General features: G+C 48.0%; 2 long non-coding RNA genes across 2 annotated transcripts in view; both read right to left on the reverse strand.

Annotated features, from left to right (window-relative positions):
* LOC106043869 (uncharacterized) overlaps positions 1 to 14,389 on the reverse strand; it is a 52,716-nt gene extending 38,327 nt beyond the window's left edge. Inside the window, exons 1-2 of the long non-coding RNA XR_010832312.1 lie at positions 14,248 to 14,389; positions 11,402 to 11,563 (exon numbers count right to left, since the gene is read on the reverse strand). This is a non-coding gene — a long non-coding RNA (uncharacterized lncRNA). The remainder of the gene's footprint in view (positions 1 to 11,401; positions 11,564 to 14,247) is intronic.
* LOC136791073 (uncharacterized) lies at positions 8,826 to 9,616 on the reverse strand. The gene is made up of 2 exons (XR_010832313.1): positions 9,455 to 9,616; positions 8,826 to 8,967 (listed from the first exon to the last, which is right to left on the reverse strand). It is a non-coding gene; the product is annotated as an uncharacterized lncRNA (long non-coding RNA).
* Positions 14,390 to 21,829: the final 7,440 nt, after the last annotated feature.

Genomic DNA, 21,829 nt, shown 5'->3' on the forward strand with positions numbered 1-21,829 from the left:
TTAAATATCCCTCAAATTAAAGTAATGAGATGCTCTGCCCGATAGATGTTTCTATTTTAAAGACAAAAATAATTTTTTTTAAAATCACTTCTCTGTACTTTGTAGCACATTTTAAGATACTTTTTGTATCACATAGGAAAATAACTGAATGAGGTCAACAGAGCTTGCACTTCACCTACACTTCCAGCAGATTACCAGATAAATCTCATTCATTGACAGGAGAGCCATGTGGATTCTTCCAGTTGCCACTGAAAATTAATTTGTTTAATATTTTCTTGGGTACATTTCAATTTTCATCATCGCCATGAGACCCAAAATTCTTGTGCAGCCTGATAGGGGTTATGCAGCTGCCATAGGAAACAAGTACAAAACCTTTAAAAAAACACTAGCCACCAGGTCGCAGTGCCAGGCAGAAGGGACTTGAACTCGCTGGATTCGAAGGGCAGGTTAATTAATAATGCTCTTACCTGCAGTCCCCCGTTTTTCAGCACCTGAAGGACACACCGTGAGTCCCCAGTGCCTGTGCAAGCTGTGTTTGAAAAGGATGTGTTGCACTTTGCAGCCTCTCCCCGTTAGATGCAGCACGTCTGCTCCCTCGGACCCAAGCGGTGCAAGCGAGGCTGGCTGGGCCGTGCCCTGCCGGTGTTGTTCAGCAGATGCCAATCTTTCCTTTCTGAGCTGTAGCTTTACCATTCAGATGCTTTTATGATGGTGTGAGGTAATTAACATTTTACTGTATTGCTGCTTGGAAACACGCAACAAGATTGATTTTTGAAAGAGTCATTTTTACGATTAAAGAGTTGAGAAGATAGTAATCATATTTCACCCTGATAATGGCTTGTACATATTTATTACAATCCTTGGTATTAACCAGGTGATAGATGAGTATACTCATTTTTTTCCTTCAGAATATGTAAAGGAAATGTTTTGGTAATTACCCGTTATAAGAGAAGGCCCCCTTGAGTTGCTAATAAAATGATCTGAGGGACTCTGCATCGTTCCCTGTTTAATTAAACTCTTGACACAAGCCGTATTTCACTGCTCTGTTACCCTTGACCCTTTCTAAGGCTCAGCCGTGCTGATTCCCAAGCTCTGGCATTTTCTCTGAACCTCAAACGTTCTTTTCAAGAGGAAGGAAGAAAGTTCCCGTGGACCTTTTACATTTTGTCTGCTCTGCCTCTAAAGTTCCTTTCCTTTCTGCAGAAGATGATGAAATCTGAACACAACCACTAACCACTCAGAAGAAGGATGTTTCCTGAGAAGTGAAACGTCTTTTTGGAAGAAGTTTTGAGGGGCTCCTCCTGGGCACGTACAAGTGCTATGAGTGCTGACTCCTGCGTCGCGCTCAGCCAGAGCCCCCTTTGCCCTTCTCTCATCTCACCTCGCCACCCAGGGAAGAGTGTAATTGCAAAGGGAAACTTTCAGGTATTGTTCTTACTCCCAGGCAGGGTTTAGTAACTGGTCCTACCAAAATCTCTCATGCCAGAGCTGGCCATACCAGCTGCAAGTAGCAGCCAGACACCAGAAGCTAGTAATGCCTATGGCACACAGCGCCGTGCTTCCATGGCACTGCCCCATCATCTTCTGCCCCTGAGATATCCCTCTATACAGGTAGGATATTTATTTATAACGTATATATTAATTTATATGTATATGTAAGGACTATTTGGTTTTCATTTTCTATACATTGTGTTAGTGGAGTTAGTGGTTAGTGCAAAATACAATGGCCACCTGAATATGTTGTTGCTGAGAGAAAAAAAAATCTCAAAACCCAATTATTTTAAAACTCAGAACGTGCTTTAGTAAAGCAACAAAATGTGTCAGGAGCAATAAAACCAGATATTTAGCGAAAATCTCTCTATAAATTTATTTTTTATAATACGATTCATAGGACAAAACATAATCCAAATCCAGAAAATTCCTAATCAAACAAAACATTTTAGTGAATTATATTTAATTTCACTGGAAAAAAAAATAGATATTTAATTTTCAGGTGAGCCCTGACCACTTCATTAGATCTGGTGATATAAATTCTTCTGGAGCAACTGCACTGTTGATGGCTCTGCTGGGAGGTTTGCCGGCTATGCACTACGCACTACGCTAATTCCTCCCTAGCACAGAACAGTAGGAGCGAAATATCTGAACCATGGGAAATCCTTGCAGTTCCCTTCACCTTGCTGCATGACTCAATGAAAATCGATGACTTCATGCCCAGCACCACCAGGTTCCTGCAGCAGGGCAGCGTGTCCACCCTCTCTGCTGGAGGCAGGAGGTCTCTGCCCGGTGCCTGCAGTGCAAAGCAGCGTTGGCATCGCCCAGGTCGGCAGGGCGGTGGTGAGGTTAACTCAGACAAAGCTGGCGTGGGCTGAGCTGCTTCATGGCTCGCTCGTGCTGAGAAGCTGCAAGTCTAGAGGACAGAAAGAAACTGTAATTTGCTCCACGAGCAAGTATGCCGAATTCTGTAATTACATTTGGTGTGACACTATGCGTAACATCGTAGGGTATGCACAAAATGGTAGGTGCTGTCTTCCGGTACGTGCTTTCTTCTAGATTTGATGGCAACGCTTGGCTGTTTGAATGTGTCACGTTTCCCTTTAAACTAATGCTCATATGACACAGTCCTGCTCTCAGACCCAACCACGACCCTTTAAAGACGATCTAGGAATTCACACAACTGAATTTACCTCCAAGGCTAATTTGAAAGTAAAATCTGGTAACTAAGATCTACTTGTAATTAAGATCTACTGGTAATTAAGATTTACTTGGTAGCTTTGTTCTGATTCTCACCACTTTCTGCAAGCCTATGATTATCGTAAGATGCCTTCTAACTTTGTAGTTTCCTGGACTTAGTATTTGCACTTCTGAAGTGCTGAATTTTGGCAAATTACCTGATAAATCTTGCTGAGAATCAGCTGCTGCTGTTCCTGCTAAAGCTGGAATTTGTATCCGCGAGACTTTTGAAGTGTGGGAATTTGCTTTGTTGGTTTTTGGTTTTCTTTTTGCTTATCTTTTTTTTCCTTACACAATATCGTGGTGCGTTTTCTGGGTCTGGTCCTTCAAAAACGCTCCGTGCCTGGTTGCACATCCCTGGCAGCAGACACTGTCAGTGACATCCCGGTCTGCCCAGAGCCCACCTCGAGGCAGCAGGCACAGGGTGCCGGTGCCCAGGGGCTGCAGGGATGGGCTGTGGCACCGCTGCTCCTGGCAGGGATGGAGGCACCAGCACCAGCACCGGCACCAGCACTGGCACCGGTACATGTGGAGCGATGCGTGGGTCAGCCGCAATCCCAGCTCTCATCCAGCAGATTGTAGGGGCTGCATCTGCCAGATTCCTTGCTAAAGTAAGCCATGGAAAATCCGGCCATATTCATCTGGGAGTAACACTCCTAAAACTTACATACATTGAATATGTATATTTTAAAAACTACAGTGTCTTCTTTAGCCTAATTTTAGGTCCAACAGCAAAAGATCTAATCAAAGATCTGGCCTTGATTAATTTAGATTAGCAGAAGTGTCATATAAAGCATGTAAGATATACTTATCTTTGATTGAGGGAATACATGTTTTCAACAACATATTCTGCAAATCCGTGTAATATATTTAATAAGCAGGATCATCTTTTCTGAACACATTAGCATTTTCATGAGATGTCATTAATGTCAAAGCCAGAGATCCAGCTCCGTAGCTAAAATGTCAACTGGCCACACTGACAAACCCAGCATGGTAATTAGTTCTGAGAGCAATTACAAGTCTGCTTTTTCTAGGAAAAGTGGGGCAGACTGTTTTTCTTTAACCAAAACACCCTGGCCCTGAAATGCTGCCGAGCCAGAAAGATCAGTTTATAGGCTGTGACAGTGAGACACACAGGTTTGGGCTGTGCTTTCCAAATATGAAAACTTCACCAATTACCATTCAAAATTATTTTAACAAGGCAATTAACAGAGTTTCTCTAAGGGAGCAGAATAAATCAATCAAATCCCAGTCAGAGAGAGAGTGCTCTGCTGTGTAACAGATTTTTTTATATATATATATTTAGGTCTAACATCTTTTTTGTAATAAAGTGCATTTTTTTCAGAAAGAGATCAAGAAGGGGAGAGCCAGAAGACAATGACAGGAACAATTTGGCACACGCAGCCATAGCAAGATGTGCCTTCAAACGACTAGAAAGCCATCTTCCAGCAGTTGTACGTGAGCATAAACCAGCTGTGGTTTATCTTGCATACCACACTGCAGCCATCCTCTCTCTCCCCTGCTGTCCCCAAACCCGCTGACCAACAAGTCTGTCCGTCAGCGTGGCGCATGATGGCACGGAGGTGGTGCTGGGCTGGTTGCACGCATCCCACCCCCTTCCCCTGATTGCCTTTATTTTAATCGTGGTACCCTTCGGGTTCAGGCACCGGCACCTCCCCAGAGCTCACGCTGGGGCGGGAGGAGGGCCTGGGGAGGCCGTTCCAGCCCTACCAGCCGCAGCGGTCTCAGTCACCACGATGTGCTTCGACGTCTCCGCTGACCTCTGGGGTCTGCGCCAATTCACCCCGAGGATGTACAATTCACGGCTCGAGCACTCATTTATTTTCACAGTGGCCAGCAATTTCTTGTCTCACCTGAATTGAGTTCAGCTCTGTTGAGTAATGCTGAGCTGTTACTTTGCTGGAGAGCGATGCAGAATAGGATGCTGCCCCCCTTCACGTTACAGCAGAGACTGCACTTTATGTTATGAATTAACAAACAATAAACACTCTCTTTTAAAAATCATTTTTAACCACTGATTTATCCTATTAATGCTATCTTTTCCATTTCGTTTCTACCATTTCTAAAAGCAACCTCTCTACTATATTGAACTGGAGTTCTCCCGACCTCTCTGCATTTCGGAGCCGTCCATCCATACTGTTCTCCTCTCCACTTCCCAAAGCATTGCACTCGATCAAAGTCCTGTCAAAAAGAGTGCGTGGTACAGCAGTCTGTAAGGGCAATATAACTGCTAGGGAATGACACTCTAATAGCTCAGCACAGAGAAGTTACATGCAAAACATATTCTAAAATCACCAGTCTTCTTACATATCTTTAGTCTTTAGTAATTCATTTATACCTTACTCTTAAAACTTTAATCTTCTTTGAAAGCTTGCAGTTTCCCTTGTTAAGAATTGCTTTACTCTGTGTATAGCAGTTGGCACTGTATTTTGGCATGGCCGTTTGGGGCTCCGGACTGTGTGCACAGCTTCTGGGAAAACTGGCCTCTACAGGGCAGCCACCCAACCAACAAACACCTCAGCCCTCAAGCAAGATCACCAGAAGCAGATTCTTTAGTTATGTCACATGTATCTTTGTTTCATGGCGTGTTGCATGTTTGTCATATATTATATATCCATACTTATTTCACATCTGTTTCAAGTTCCTTTGTTGTGAACAGTGAATTATATTCCAGTTCATGCCGCCTTGAACATCCCCGGGAATGCTTTCTCTCTTTGAATTACAGCTTGGAGGCCAACGCAATTAATGGCCTCCTGTAATTACTAGGAGACTACTCAAAGATTTCGAAGTCACTTTAATCAGCACAGAGCGCTCCTCTAAGTGCTGGCTTTGTTGCTGCCTTGCTGCAGTTTGTGCCCTACGCAGCCACGCCGGTGCCCTTGCTTGCTGAGGTCTGCGCTGACACAAGCCGAGGGCTGCCGAGCTACCCGAGTGAGCAGACCGGGCTCAGATGAAACAGTAACGGCCTTGCATTTCTTTCCTGGCTTTGTAAAACTGCACTGGGGAGGCTGATGAACTTCTGGCTAGTTTTTATGGGTGCCAGTCTTCTGCGGAGAACTCGTTATTGCATTAAACTACAAACCAAATATCGATGTTCGCTCCCCCGTCTTTCAGGCATTTTCAGCTATTTCTATTTCTTCTTAGAGAGAATATTATGCATGAGCTGTGGTTCTCCTCTGAAGCCCATCCTCAGGCATGACCTTTCTGGCAAGTCACGCTGCTCTGCTGTAAACGAAATGGAAGAAATCTGGTCTGAGACGTGTGTTAGAGGCGGTCAGAAACCCGCCCTCCTGCACTGCTGCTGTGTCATCAGAGGCCGGGTACCAACGGGGAGCACAAGGCAGAACACCGACATCTAAACGGGTTTTGTCTTAGCAGAGTGGTGGCCACTTTTTCCTGCATTCTCAGGAAAACAAAGACATGGTAGCAAGCTGCTAGGCCCTGTCTAAATAAGCAGGAGCAAGCAGTGCGTGTGGAAATGATGGCGAGCCCTTGCAAGGCGATGGCTGTGTCCGTGACGGAGACGTGGTGCTCCAAGTGGGGAGTCAGCAGTTTTGCACAGCGGGTTGCTACCCAAGCCAGATATTCACTAAACACAATAATACTCAAATATTTATCTGTTCCTCCCTGTGGCACGAATCATACGATTTCTTACAAGATTCTAATAAAAACTTCATCACTGAAATTTTTAATATGCTTCACAGAAGAGAGCAGCGTCCCCAGCGAAGAAAGGCCAGGCTGCTGTGGCGAGGTTGTCAGGGCTGCCGCGGGGCTGCGAGACTGAAGGGCTACAAAAGGACGAGGAATGCGCACAAGACAGGCTCCTTGGCCAGGGGACACGGCCAGTGCAGGATTTCAAGGCTGAGGTCAGTTGTAGCATCCCTGTGGGATCATTACTGCGCTTCCCATTGCCACAAACACGTACAGGTGTACTTAACTGTATTACCGTCAATCGCCCCCCTTTATTTAAATGGCTGGCAGCTCACAGTAAGAGACCTGCAGACCTCTTTCCAGGCACATTTACTATTCTCCTATTTATTTATTTATTTCATTTTTGAAGGGAAGGTGCCCTTGTCTGTCCCCAGGACTATCAGGAGCCACCAGTGGCTGCAAGGTGCTCAGCCCCACCAGTCCTGGGCGCTCTGCACCAGACCAAGGGTGAAGTGGTTTCTCTTCTGGGGCAGGAGTGACATCGTTACTTAAGCACAGAAAACTAAGGTCACAGTCACCTAATCACCGGCTGCTAGGTGATTACTGACACTAAAACAACATCCAAAAAATCTGGGAAAAAAAAAAAAAAGGAAATCCAAAATAATATAAATTACTTGATCTTGTAAAAACAGTCAGATCTTTAATACCGGTGACTGCAGGAAGGAGAGCAGACGTGTAGGGCACAAGGAGATCTTCCTTCCCTTGTCAGTGGGGCTCCCCGTGGGCAGAGCCAGCTACCGATGACTTATGATCACAGCCTCCTGCTTCTGATGAAGATTTAGCATAATTATCCTTCAGTCAATATCTACAAGTATTGGCTAGGCCTGACCAGCAAATTAAGCCAATGTCTTGTGCTTTGCTAAGCAATTAGCAGCGTCAATTATCTCACGCCTTCTCCCCTGAAGAGCCCAGGGGTTTGCAATACCGTCCCTCTGAAGGTGTGGTTAGGGACCTCACATCTTATCCACCCCACACGGTGCCCCCATGGCCTCGCGGCACGTTGCAGGTACATCGTCCTGCCTGGGGGCTGTGCCTTACCGACGGCGTGCCGTCCTGAGCTGGTGGGAGAAGTGTTTCTTCTCCTGTGGTCTTCCCTGCTGCTCACCACTGAGTACCCGAGTGCTCCCAAGCATTAAGGAACCCATCTCCCCCGTGAGCTGATGGTGTAACCACCAGTTTTACAGACAGTGAAACAGAGCAGCCTGCAAGAGGCCACACCATGGCGTCTGCCCACCGGCAAGCAGAGCTTCAGCTTTTCCTTCCTATAAGAACTCGAGAGCTATCCGTAAATGCTGAGCTCCCCAATCAACTTTCTTCTGCATTTATTGAGCACTACTGACTTGTTATGTCGAGACAGAAACAGTGCTGTGCCAAACAACGGCTCTGTACCAATAGTACACGCTATGACAGATACCTTGCCCGACCAGATGAGGCACACACGACCTGCGCAGCGCAGGCAGACCTGGAGCTCCGCACCACACCGTGGCTTTGCTCCTGGGGGCAGCGCAGTGCCCCAGCCCTCCCCGCCACCCCGCAGGCTGCCCAGTGCCTGGACAAGGAAGGCAGCAGCCCGCCCAGCTGAGGGAGACACAGCAAAGATGGATGTGCTTCTGTAATTTATGCCCTGCACATGCTCCTGGCGCATTTGGAAACATTTCATGGTGACCTGCAGTGAAATGCAGAAAATAAAATGAAGCTTTCTTGGAAACTGTAATTCAATTATTTTTATTTCAGGTTTTGATACTTTAATAAATACTGGTAAACTCATAATCTCAAAAATCGTGTGTTGCCTTTCATGGTTCAGAGCACATTTTCATTAAACTGCAAATCTCCCTCTCTGTGGTTATCTGTTCCTGCTCACACAAACTGTTACCCCGTGCTGAAACCCGCAGGGCTGAGCCCTCGGGCAGAGAGCAAGGGCAGTGAGATGCTGGTGTGTCCCTTGGGACGACCTGCCCGACTGCTGGCTCTAGCCAGACACTTGCTGAACCAATGCCTTTTGCACGTGGTGAGAGCCGCAGCCTTGTAAGCAGAACAGCTGATTTTACAAGTGCTCTTCCCAGAGTCAAAAATTTACACATAAATGAGAAATAAGTGGCTTGAAAAGCTTAAATGCTGGTTTTCAATTTGCTTTGCAGCTCGCTTCCCATTTAGCTTGAATCTCAAGTTCTTTCTCCCCAGTTTTTCAAAACCAAGCAGTACATTGCCTTTACTCTGACACCCCGTTCCCCCCTGCAGCCCCCACAGCACGCCCTGCTCGTTTCACCCAGGCGCTCCCCACAGAGCACCAGTGTGGGCTCTGGCAGAGCTCAGGCGCCTCTCGAGAAGACGTGGCTCTGACATGTTTCCCCTCGTTACAACCATTTGATCTTCACGCGGCAGAGTGTTTAATGAAGAAGGAGTAAAAGCGGAGCACGAGGCGTTCTGGGGACGATTGCCCTCTGTGTGCTCTTCAGCCTGGAAATCTGCTTCCACCGTCACGCTCTTCCCCGTCCCAAGGTTTCTCTATGAGAAAAACCTTATTTTCCACATGACAGTCAGCATGTGTCAAGCTGTGAATTATTATTTTACTTACTTTTCCTTCAAAATAGTGAGGAGGCTGCAATTTCAATTTTTAAAAAGCCAGTATTCATTTCATTTGAGTGAGACTTACCATGCTTAGGCAATAATATATATGTGTATATATACATGGATACCTATATATACATAGTATAGACATATGAACATACTTGTACATGCATGTACATGTCTGTACGCACATACACACATGCCACGATATAGGGATGCCCCCAAGTCAGGGCCACGCAGCCACGGGCCACTGGCCCAGCAAACCCAGCCCTTTTTTGGGTGATAAATACTGGGGTTAGCATACAAACCTCCATCTGCAGTTAAATCCCAAGGGAATGAATTACAATTATCTCTGATAAAATAAACATTACGGTATTTCCAACTAAAGGCGGGGAGCTATATAAATGGGAAAGCCAGCTGGCACCTGCGGGAAACTGCCAAGCAGGATTTGGAGCACTGCCCCTCCAGGGAGGGCGACCTCTGCTCCCCCCACGGGCAGCACTCGCAGGGCAGAGGCTCGGCCTCGCGCCCAGATGCGTCCCGCAGCGGTGGGCACGGCGTGCTCCTCGTGCTCCTTGTGCTCCTCGTGCTCCTTGCCACACTCACCAGCACCAGCTCTTGCCTTGGCACCGCGCTCGCACATCATCTCCACATAGTTCACTGGGAAAACACTGAGCACAGCGGAAACCTGGCAGAAACCCTGACCTCTGAAAATCCTCTGCCATGATTACAGGGGGCTTGCCTGAAGGGAGGGGAAAAATGCACCAGCTCTCTCGACGTGCTTGTTATTACTTATTTTCCCACCACGATGAAAGAGCATCTGACCGCAAGTCATAAAACTGGCTATTTATAGAAATGTAATTAAACATCACTGAAAGTGTGAAGACACAAAAGCACTGCCATCTGCCACGCATTTGTGGCAGCATAAATATAGATGAAGTGCTGCTACCCCTTTTGTCCTTCTCAGAAAACTTATTATTTAAATGGCCTTTTTGTAGTGACTGCCGCACAGCTCACGTACGCTGCTGCATTAATCACATCACAAAGGCTGTCTTCTGCTGGGTTTTACAAATACGGGCCAAAGCAAGTGCAGAGCTTTTCCCAGTGGCTTGGTCGTCCCATAGGCACTTGGTGTCACAGCGCCAAAGTGCTCAGCCAGGGCATACATTCAGTGATTTATGGACACAGGCACCAGCGTGGAGCTTATGGTGAAGGCTGAACAGCCCCAGCTTCCTTCCACCAGGCCTTTGTGCAATCACTGCTCTAGTTAGTAACTGAAAAAAAAAAAGGCCTATATATAGCACATTTGAAGTGTTACTTCAATCGCAGTCAGATGAAATTTCATCAATATTCCTCACTAGAGAAAAACTATATTTGGCAAACTACTACACTGCAAAATATTCTCTAATTCCAGCACTTTGATTTTTGGTAAAAAAGCACTGGTCAGCAGGTCGGGATTGAGCTGCAGGCTCTACCTTCACCCCAGAATGAAGGTAACCCTTCCGTGCTGGGTCAGGGTCTGGGCTGAAGAGGAGAGGACCCGGTGCCCGTGACGTGAAGCATCCTTCACCCCGTCCCAGCCCGCATGCCCCGGAGGGCTGCTGCTGTCTTTCGGAAGCCAAGCCCTGACAGCTTCCCACTGTGAGCAACAGCGGGATGGGGACTCACCGCTGGGTAAGCAAGTTTGGGAGGACTTATACAATTAGTGGGGCGACTGTTCTTTGTCGTCCTGGGCTTTGTCCGAACCCAGCACCCACTGTCCCGTGGCACTGCTGCCGTGCTGCTGTCCCCAGCTGAGCTCCGCGGTGGCGTGGGGCTGCCTGCAAGGCATCTGCTGCCACCCCAGCTGCAGGCCACGCACAGAGCTGGAAACTGCTTGCACACAGATAACAATGACAAATATAGCCCATAAAGAAGCATGTGATATCCCACAAATAATTTCAAGAACTGCTCTCGAGCACTTTAGATAAGATTTAATTACGAGTGTGTTACCATAAAACGGAGAAGATGCAAAGGGCAGCTCTGGCTCCTGCAGAGCCTGATGCAACTCCCATCAAAGGTAATGAAACAAAAACCTGTCTTTAGCACGGGATGATTCAAGTACTTTAGGACCAAATCCTATCCCTAGGTACTTGGCACTACAACTGGAAATGTCATGTTTCAGGATGATGGGTTTTGCCTGCACAATGTTCCCTTTGAGCTAGCAGAGTGGTACTTGGGGCTGGGGGACAGACCCAGCTGTTCTGGCTTTGCTGAACTTCATTTTTTGCTGATGGAAGGTGAAATGCTCAAGGCTGAAGAGAACAACCACCTTGAAATTTTAAATGGAAAATTTTAAAATTAATAGAGAGCCCTAAAAGAAAGGCATTACCTGGGGTAAGGTAAGGGGAATGTAGCTTCTGCCACCTCAGTTGGTCCTGGCTGAGAACAGAGATCCTTGTTTTGGCCAAACCCGACTGGAACCACGGTCAAATGAAAGTAAAGTTTGCTCTTCAGAGAACAAAACGTTTCTTGCTTCTTACAAAATACGACCCTGGAAAACAAACGATAAATTCTCAGTGTGTGAAAAGCCCCTGAACCAGAGTAAAGACCCCAATATCCAGAAGTTGTGTCACCGGAACAAATGTAATTCCCAGCCCTGGCCGCTGCAATGTTCATGGGGCCCAGGGGCTGAGAACACCTCGTGTCTGCAGGCACCACCACGGGGGCTTCCAGCCCTGTCCCCCCACCAGGTGACAGCAGAGGCTCACCTGCGTTTGCCAGCCCTTTGTTGTGAGACAGCGACCCTCTGTGAGGGGGCACGAGCCAGGGGGTCCACAAAAGCGGGACATGTTCTCACACCCCGTCCCCTCTGTCCCTAACCTGAAGGCCAAGAGAGATCACCCGACACCGGCCAAGCGCTGACGGCAAGACATCCCCCGTGTGGAGGATCCAACCTGTTATCTCCAGGCCACTTTGTGCCGGGCAACAAATAACAACTGATATTGCACGTAGGAAAGATAATGTGAGAGCTGGTAAATATAGATGGTGTCGTGCTCAGTGTGGACAAGGGGATGCACGGATGACTTTAATGTGGCATTTCTTAATCTATTCTGGTTTATTCTGCCCCCCTAATATCCGTTCCTTTATATATATCAATGTGTGTATACAGAAAAATATGTGTTTATGTATATATATACACATATACATGCAAATGACATGTATGTAACAAGATACGGACCTGGCTGTGAGCTAAAACGTTATGTAACAGGTTAGAAATGGGGTTTGTTTGGCAGCTGGAGAGTAAGGTATGAAAACAAGCTCAGGACTAAGAGAAGTTGGGAAACTTGGCTGCTCACTGCTGTTACTTCAGTTTTACTCACACTTTCCTTTCCTTAAATCCTTCTCATTCTTCAGCCATACACTCTGGATGTTCACCTGGTTATCTTTTCCAAGCATTTTCTAAAATCTTTGCTAAACACGTTAAATTCTGTAATTTTCAGACGGCTCGAATTGCTAACATTCAGAGCAAATCCGTAAATTATCATCTTGTGAGCCCGGCTGTGTTATTACAGGTTAATCCTGTGCTTGGTTACTAACAAAAGTGCTGGCAAGCAGCCCAGGGGCACTGAGTTAGCAGTGATATTGTGCACTTAATCTCTCTCTCAACTAACAAAGCACATTTTTTCCTGCTAATTATTTAAATACTAGGTGGAGATAACCAGGCTTGCAATTTAGTCTCTAGTATCAGGTAAGCTAAGGGAGTGAGCCTGTAGCATCACCAGCAGCAGTGTGAATCTCGCTGCGCCACTCACTGCGTGAGGTGGATCCATGTCTTGTTTTTTGCTTTCGTAGCTTTTGCAATTAGCAGTGATGAGATTGTGCCTTTGCCTTGGAACAAACAGATGTTGTACCAAAGGAATTTTGAGGTTTTGCAATGTACCGGTGTGTTTTACAAAGCGGTACACGTACCAACACCAAAGACTTGCACAAATGATGCTGAAAGTCAAGGCAGAAAGCATGCGCTGCTGCTCAGCGACCACATGCCCCACATAGGGTCTGCAAAATGCACACTGGCACATTGGTACCAAGCACAGGCACAGGCTGCTCCTGCTGGAGCTCACACGCAGGTTGCTGGGACGCAGTTTGGCATTAAAACATATCGGCAAGCCATGTTTGAGGGAAGGCGGGCCAGGCTTCTGCACTGCTGGGGATCAGCTGCCCCACTCTCAGACAGCAGGCTACCTGGTTCCCTCTGCTGAACACCTGGAGCAGGTGGGCAAAGGTGACCCCAGTGCTGTGCCGGGGGCTGCTTTCTGCCCCGGGGGCTGCTTTGTGCCCTGGGGGCAGGCACCGGGGGCCATGCTGCCACCCAGCCCCATGGGGCACGCATGGAGGAGAGCTGCAGAGGAGCATCCCCCCAAAACCTGGCTTCATAATTGCTCCCTGCGAGTAGGTGTGTGCTGAGAAGAAACAAACGCCCTGAAGCATGGTGTTTCCAGCTGGGAAAGGTTCAGGTGCTAGCGGGGATATGCTTGGCCAGTTTCAAAGCCTGAGCCTTAAAAATGCTGGCACAGGTACCACCAGCCGGCTGCTCACTGGGAGGGGAGCAGTGCGCTGTGAACACCCCGTGTCCTCACCGCCAGGCAGCCTGTGAACAGGCAGACTTTCTTCTGCTTCTTTCTACACGTACTCGAATATGTTGGAGAAGTTTTCAGTTTTATCTTAAAACTCTGCAGGAATTCATTTACTTTTCTCATAGCGAGCAAAGAGCTGCATCTTACTGCAGATATTGCACGTCATAAATGCAAACAAACACATTGTCCATACCTCAAAAACAGATGAAGGGCCTTCTTGACATGCCCTAGCAGAAGCACACTCTGTTTCCGAGCAAAAGAAAGAACTTTATGAGCGGTGCTTCAAGGGACGGGCAGTGCCAGCCAGGAACGCCTCTGGCAGAGCAGCCTTGCTCCTTCCCCGATGCACAGAGGGGGCACAGCCAGCAAAACTGCACCTGTGCAGCACAGCCATGGGGATTTCTGTGCAGCCCCTGCTCGGGGGAACCCCAGCAGGGTGATCCACGGCATTTGCCGCTGCGTCGTCCAAAGTTCAGAATTCCCAACCAGCAGGGCCCTTTGACCCCACACCAAAGGAGAGGAAAACAAAACAAACAAACAAACAAAAAAAAACAAGCAAGCAAACAAGAACCCGCCCTATTTCCTGCAGAATTAGCCGTACCAACACGCAGGCGGCTCCGACAGGCCTGCGGGCCGACCACGGGCAGGACGCCGCCATGTCCCCGCCCCGCGCCGCGCCATCGCTGTGACAAGAGCGCCCCTCAGCGTGCCCTCATGGCGGCACCGCCGGGGGACGGGGGGACGGGGGGACGGGGGGACAGACGGACAGACGCTGGGTGTTACAGCTGTAAGTGCCCCCACGAACAATGCTGCGTTTGCCAGCGAGCCCTCAGGGAGGGTAAGGGAACAGCCAGGACTCTGTGCATCTTCTGTAATTAGTACCGCACACGTGAACAAATTAATGAGTTTCCTTGCTGCGATAACCCCACAAACATTTATTTTCTGCAAAGCGGGTGCAGAAAAGGAGGAACACGGGCAGCAGAGGGTGGGTGCTGAGCTGGGTGCTGGGCGCACGCCCTGCCAGGGGCAGCTCACTGACTCGGCACCGACTGCCTGTGCACGAGAACCGCTCGCGTATTCTGCCTTGTGCCTAGGGTATCACGCAGCACTGTACTACAGATACTAGAAATGAGTACCGAAGAAGACAACAGTTTATTGGTAGCCCTTCTCTTCAGAACCACCAGACCCCCCCGGGGTTGCACGGCACAGCGCGGGCGATGCGGCTGGTCTGTGTGTTTAGCAGGGCAAGCTGCTCAGGAGCCCCCTGCACCCAAGACCTTCGGGACGGGCGCTGGTGGCCACACGGTGCTCAGCAGGCACGGCAGTGTCCAGCACGCCTGCTGCCCAGGGTTTCCCTCCATGGTGCAGCGTACCCGAGTTTAACGTAAGAGCCCATTGACTTGAAAACCTGGGTACGCCCCGATGGACAGCCTCGTGCAGGCCGGCAGGCCGACTTGCTTTATGTCACTGCTCCTGGGAATGGGCCGCACAGACACTGTGCTCTGAAGGCAGCTCCTGCCCCCGGGGAGCCGATCCACAGGCAGCGCGGGGCTTCCTCGATGCACAGCCGGAGCGCTCCCGACGCTGCCACGTGCGGGACTCTGCGGGGCTGGCACCGGAGCTCCGTCGGAAACTCAGCATCCCTGCCCGCCCGATGGAAGCTGTCCGGGGGCAATTTCCAAGGCACCTATTCTAGTCCTGTCTGTTTCCTTGTTTTAAATTAGCAGCAGATGCTGTTAGAAGGAGCATGACAGAATTAAAAGGATAAGGGAGAGAAATGAATTTAGGTCTGCAGGCAGTAATGAGAAATATCTGTGTTAATAATAAATGTAAAGCCCAATAAATGTAATGATGTAACTACACCCATTGTGCTGAAGTGGGTTTATTTTAATCTCCCTAATAGGTCATTTCATGCCTGCTTTACCACAGCCAGCCTCCCCTCCTGCCTCCCCTCTCGTTCAGGGCACACTGTCCTTTAAAAATGGCTCTCCCCGTGCCTCAGTCCTTTGTATTTAATAGCATTAGTAAAAATTAATAATATTTTTCTTGCCGTCCTGGCAGAAGCATGCAGCCAGCATTGCCCTTAGCATCACCTGCCTGGCAAGGCCGATCCCAGCCTGGTGCCAGGGTTTGACCCCGCTGCAGGTGCCGGCTGCCTGCCCTCCTGGGCTGGGGGCTGGGGCAGCTGGGCAAGGGGCAGGGAGAGGAGACTCGTGGTGCATGGGGGCGAAAAGCAGTGATGAAACGATGAGAAAGTCTGGTGATGGGAGAAAGTGAGCCAGGACCAGAGACTGCCTACACAGAAGGGAGAATGGGGCCTGGCCAAACCCACCACCAGCACGGAGCACTTCACGCCCACAGTGGGGCAGGCAGTGCCAGGACAGGTCATGTCTGCATTTATTAATTGCATCTAATTGTCACACCGAAATTGCATCACCGTTCTGTCACTGCTGCCCATCCTGCTCCATGCAGTGGGCTCTGTAGAGGAGTTTGATCTATACTGGTGATTAAGGAGGACTCATTACAGTGTTCTCAGTTCTTGACTGAAATTCAGTAAATGTTTTTTCCCAAAAGCTGGTGGGACCTCGGTCCTGCTGCATCACAGGGAGATGCTCGGTGTGGTCCTGGGAGGGACCTTCCCTGCCCCAGCCAGCGCGGGACGGGAGGCGATGAAGAGGGGACCTGTCCTCCACAGGGCTTCAGCTGAAATCTTCAGTGACAGAGGCTTCAGGGAGCCACCCCGGCTTTTCTGCGTGACCCCGGCCACATCTTCTGTACCAGGCAGACAGCTGGGAGAGGATGAAAGAAAACAGCAGCTCAGAAAAAAGGCCATTGTCTGCTCGTGAGCATCAAAATAGTTGGAAAATAAATAACCAGGATTTTTCCTGTTTTTCTGCCTTTCCTTCATAATTTTTAATTTTAATGACTATTGTGTTTATTTATTTATTTATTTATTTATTTTTCTGTAAGAAATAAACTGTTTAGAAAGAAGCTAGGGACAGCTGGTTTTAACTGAAAACAGTCACTTTTTTTTTTTTTTTCTAAATTCTCTATCACTTGTGTCATATTTAAAAGCATTTATTATTTTATCCCCAAGGGTCTTTCCCTCAGGTCTCTTGAGAATTCTCCATAAAGTTGTTAAATGATACTAAAAAGTTTTAAAGACAATGAACGTGAAGATTATCAAATTACAGTAGTATAAAATATTTCCTTCTGCTAACAAATATTTAAATTTGTTTTAAATATACTATTTCCATGAACATGCCATTTGAGTTAATTACTTTACAGTAAATGCACCTCTTAAATAATTGCTAAACCTCAAGAAATGCTTTCAATAATTGACTGAGTTTTCATAAGGAAAAATGCTGTTATTAAATCCAAATTAAATGCACATTTGAGACACTTAACTTAGAGTGCTAACATACCAAGCATTTTCATACTGTATAAGAAATAACTTTGGAAATTACTGGCAGGAAGCAGTCACGCTACAGTCATCTCCAATCACCCCCTCCTCTTTTTTCTGACTCCCACATCTATTAAAACATTTTTTTTATGAATGCACCAAAAGTTTTTAAGAAATCTCCAGTTTAAGGTGCACGTGCATCCCCGAGCGAACAGACAGCAGTTTCAATAACGCGGTTTTGTACACCGTAACTATCTGGGGTCTGGGCTAACGCATTGCCTGAGCTTTTTGTCCAGCCAAGAGTTAGGCAGGAGCATGAAGAGGCCCAGAGGGTGCACGGCGCACGTACGTGAGGAATCACTGCCTGCTGCTGGTGGCAGGCTCCGAGCAGTCCCACGGGTGGTGGTGCTGCCTCTCCTGGAGGAGAAGGACACTAGCTTGGGGCCTGCCACCCCCTGGGTGGCATGGGGACGATCCCGTGCTTCCTCCCTGCCGTGGCGAGAAGCTGCCGGTCCGCCAGGTCGCCTGGCAAGGCGCTGGTTTAGGAACGCTTCAGACTGCGACTCAGCTCACCCGAAGCAGAACACCAATTTTCTCTGTCCAGATCTACCTTGGCATCCTACATTTCTCATGCTTTGACAAGCGGCGTTAATCTTAGATAAGTCTCCCTTTCCGCATCGCTATTCCCTTCGTTGCCCTTGGCCTTTTAAGTACGTGGTATTTTACTTCAAAGCGGTGCTAGCCCTTTCAGGAAGAGCTGTAAGATCCGAGTCTGAATAGATAGTATCCAAAACAGTCTCAGCATTTTCCAGATCAGACTTCATAGAAAGTCCATGCCTTACCAAAGACAGTGTATGACTCCACAAAGAAATACAGAGGTTAGCACTAGAGGGAGGTATTTCCCCATGTACCAGGGATTCAAGGCAGCTGAAAAACAGCAAAATGTAGCAGCAGAGAAAGGGTATCTGTAATATTAAACTATGTTAATCAACTGCAATTAATAAGAGAGAGCTGCAACTCATCGTAATCAGCTCCCATCAGTTGCCAGTGATAAAGATATTACCGAGCAACAGATAATGAACTGATATTTAAACTGAATTACATTATTTAATGTATAGAAAGTTTCACAGACTCTTACAGTGCAGATTGTTTACATGTTTATTCTAATGAGCAAAGGAGCTTCAGAGCAAGATCCAAGGAGCAGGAGCTGGGAGAGGAAAATCCTGTCTCCTAAGGTGGAGGGGAGTGTTAAAGAGTCCTGCCACAGCAGCAGCACCTGATACTTTGGGTTAAGACGTGTCTGAATGTACAAGTTGCAGCGACTTACTGAATGCCCTAATTACATAGCTACCAAAGAGCGATCAGTGGCAATGATCTGTGCAGCGGCTGCCAATACTTCAGCGCCCGTGCGTTTCTGACGTAGATGAGAAGGGCTTTTAATTTCTCTTCCAAGCCTGGAAGAAACTCCTTCTAAAATCTGTAACATAAGAGGAAAATAAAAAAATTCCAGCAGCTTGTTCCCGTGCCCACCCGAAGCTGCAATACTGCGTGGATGTCTCACAGCCTGGCATTTCCTAGGACGTCCATCAGCTCCTGGAATAAAGGAATGCGCTAACTAACGATGGTAATTCCAGGTTAGCAGGGGGGCAGTGGTGGAGCAGGGCACAGGGCAGCACCTTCCGCTGCTCCCATCGTAGCCACCCTGCGCTGGGATGAGGGAGGAGGTGGGAGCAATGGAGAGCTGGCACCTCAGAGCGAGAGCACTGCCGTGGGAAGTTCCATAAGGGTTTTTGTCCCACGGCCACGCTTGATGAAGGGCGGTCCTGCCCTGTGCAACACGTGCTCAGATCCCAATGGCCTCAAAACGGGGGCCTGCAAGGGGGTCCTGCAGCGGGAAGCTGGGCACAGAGCTGAGGAGCTCTGGGGAGTGGGGGGGGGGGGGGGGGGTTGTGGCTGGCCATGAGCCCACAAACGCTGCTGGTGACGTACACTGAGAGCAGGCTAAAACCAGCGCCTGGTCCCGCAGCGATGCTGACCACGCTCGGCAGCCCTGGGGGATGTTGTGGATGTGAGCCCAGTGCCGGTGATCGCTCAGCTCGCAAACAAAGTAATTAAAGATCGGAGTCCCCGAGCGTTGTGCACGCGCAGTCCCCAGGAGCCGCAGGGCCGCAGGCTGTGACAATAGCGCGGGGCCACCTGGCTAACCTGTGACACGAGGCAGGCGGATCGATCGCTTGATCTCCAGTACAAACAGTGTGTGAGGGCGAGAAAAACTGAGGCTCTAAAAATATGCAGATATCGGTGAATTAAGAAGGACACGTGGCTCCGGCTGGGTGAGAACTGACAAAGAAGAAATGGAAGTGCTGGCTATTGATTACAAACACTAATTTATTAGCAAAATTATTTAAAGTAAAACATATTACATGTTACTCTCTCTACCCACTTCTGGTTTTCAGACAAGTCGGTCACTAGCAGGTGTTCAGCCCGTCTCAGCACGACCCTGAGCAGGACGGGAAGGAGCACCCTCTAGCCTCGGCATGGACATACCTGCATCACAGTGCTTGTTTGTACTGGCCTGGTACCTGCGATGCTAGCTCTGTACTTAACACGTCTCTGCTATGGTCATCTATTCAAGTTCACCTACTCAAACTTCAAAATGGCTCAAAATTGTTTTTCTTGCAAATGATTAAATATTTCCCAGGAAAATGCGGTCTGCTGACAGTCATCTTGAAGGACGACAACTGTTTTATGGTAAAAGAATGGATGGAGAAAGCTTGATCGTTGGAGTTTTATTACTCTGTAGACTTGCACCTGCCTGGCTGTACAGTCTTGGTCTAAAGGCTGCAAATTGTGTTTGCTGAGACTGAAGACTCGCTAGCCTTTGTCAACCTTCTCTGAGTTAGTTAAGGGTAGGAATAAAATATTGTAGGGAAGGAAAGGTTCTGGTTTGAGAAACAGCTGCAAAATTGAACCAAGTCCAAATCTGTAGCAAAGATTGATGTTCACATAAACAATTACAGCTGTAGCTTAAGTGTTCCGTGATAAGCAATGGTACATATCAGCCTTTCACTTGCTGTTTCTGTAATAAAGTTGTTATAGCTACATTAATTAATCTAAGGGCACTTCTAAGCATCATTTTATCCATCCACCTCTCTGAGGAAGCAGTACCTCTGGAGTTCTTAATAAAATAATAAATAATAGCAGTATAAACTCCTGGCTGCTCCCAGCTCCTCCAAGACTGCCAAGAGAAGTCACCGTAGCCCCCACAAACACCACTCTGGCTGCCCTGACCTCAGCATGGATTAATAGAGCCGATGATTTATTCCTTCAAAGAATATTCTTTTAAATAACACTGCCACGCACTCAGCTGGGGCTGCTTTTCAGGAGAGTGCTCCAGAGGATGTTTTGATGCATTCGCATCACCTCTGTAGGGATGATTTGCACAACGTTCACTTGGAGAGTTCATCGGCAGTGCGTGGACACACGCAAGCGGCAGGAATTTGGACAGAGTTCACGAACTGTTATTATTTACTGCACTAATCAGGGGGGTTATTTTTTTTTTTTAATGGAGCTTTTTTTTTTTTTTTTTTTCCAACAGAAAAATGCCATCTGGATGGAACCAAGACGTCTTGCAGGGACCTGCTGGTTTCGCTACCCCTTTCTGACAGAAGCCAGGCGCGTTTCCCAGGGCAGCCTGCCCCTCTCTGCCACCACCCAGCCCAGCCCGCCCGCAGTGGCAGCCCCATCCCAGGTCCCACTCGGTGCCCCCACGTAGCGCCCGGCCTGCAGCGGGGCTGGGATGGGGCCTGGCACCAGCGCCCGGCACCGAAACGAGGCGAACAACTGCCTTTGTTTGCTGGGCATTGAAAAGTGCTTGGCATTACAGGCCTTCCTGAGATGAACAACATATTTCAGCTGTGCCAGAGTGATCGCTTCAGATGATACAGATTTAGGCTAAAAAAAAAAAAAAAAAAAAAAAACAACACAACAACAACAAAACAACTATGCTATTTGTTCACATTTTCAAAAGCACTATCATAACTTCTTGAAATAAATAAATAAATAGAATGCACAAGTGAAAACTTGGGTTTTCACCCAAGCCCCAGCTCAGCCCAGCCCGGTCGGTTTCCTAACCAGACCCAGAGCAGTGCGGAGGCCCGTGCTGCGTGGCCTCGCTGTTGGTGACGGGCATGCCCCTGTCAGATGAGAGGGTGCACCAAGTCACCCTGCTTCAGCAGCATTAGCTATGCATTGTTAATGTGTAAACAATCATTAAAACAATTAAAATGGCAAAAGTGACACAGGTCCGGATGTGTACTGCAGGCTGCTGCTTCTCTCTTCACTCCTGTTCATGCTTGCGCCTGTGGAGGATTTTCTCTTCCATTTCCATGGAGGGTTTTGCACAGCTCACCTTGGATAAAGTGCAGACACCCAGGTCTGCACCGTGCATGACTGTTGGAGCTGGTGGCTCAGTGGCAGAGCTGCTCCAAGCAGCCCGTGGGACAGCAGGGTCTCCTAGGGGGCAAAAGCCTCCTCAGGAGCTGCTCCCAAGGCTGGGTAGCCTGCAGATTCTGTCCTACGATCAACAGAACTGAGTGGGACCCAAAAAAAAAAAAAAAAAAAAAAGAGGATATTAAGGATTTTTATTATTATTATTATTATTATTATTTTAATCATTAAAATGTTAACCAAAGGAAAGCTGCACACTGCTATGCAGCTCCTATTCTCAGCTATTAGCACTATCAGCCACCTTTTCCTTACTTCTGATGGTAATTCTTCC

The sequence above is a fragment of the Anser cygnoides genome, chromosome 6, assembly GCF_040182565.1.
Source record: "Anser cygnoides isolate HZ-2024a breed goose chromosome 6, Taihu_goose_T2T_genome, whole genome shotgun sequence".
NCBI lineage: Eukaryota > Metazoa > Chordata > Aves > Anseriformes > Anatidae > Anser > Anser cygnoides.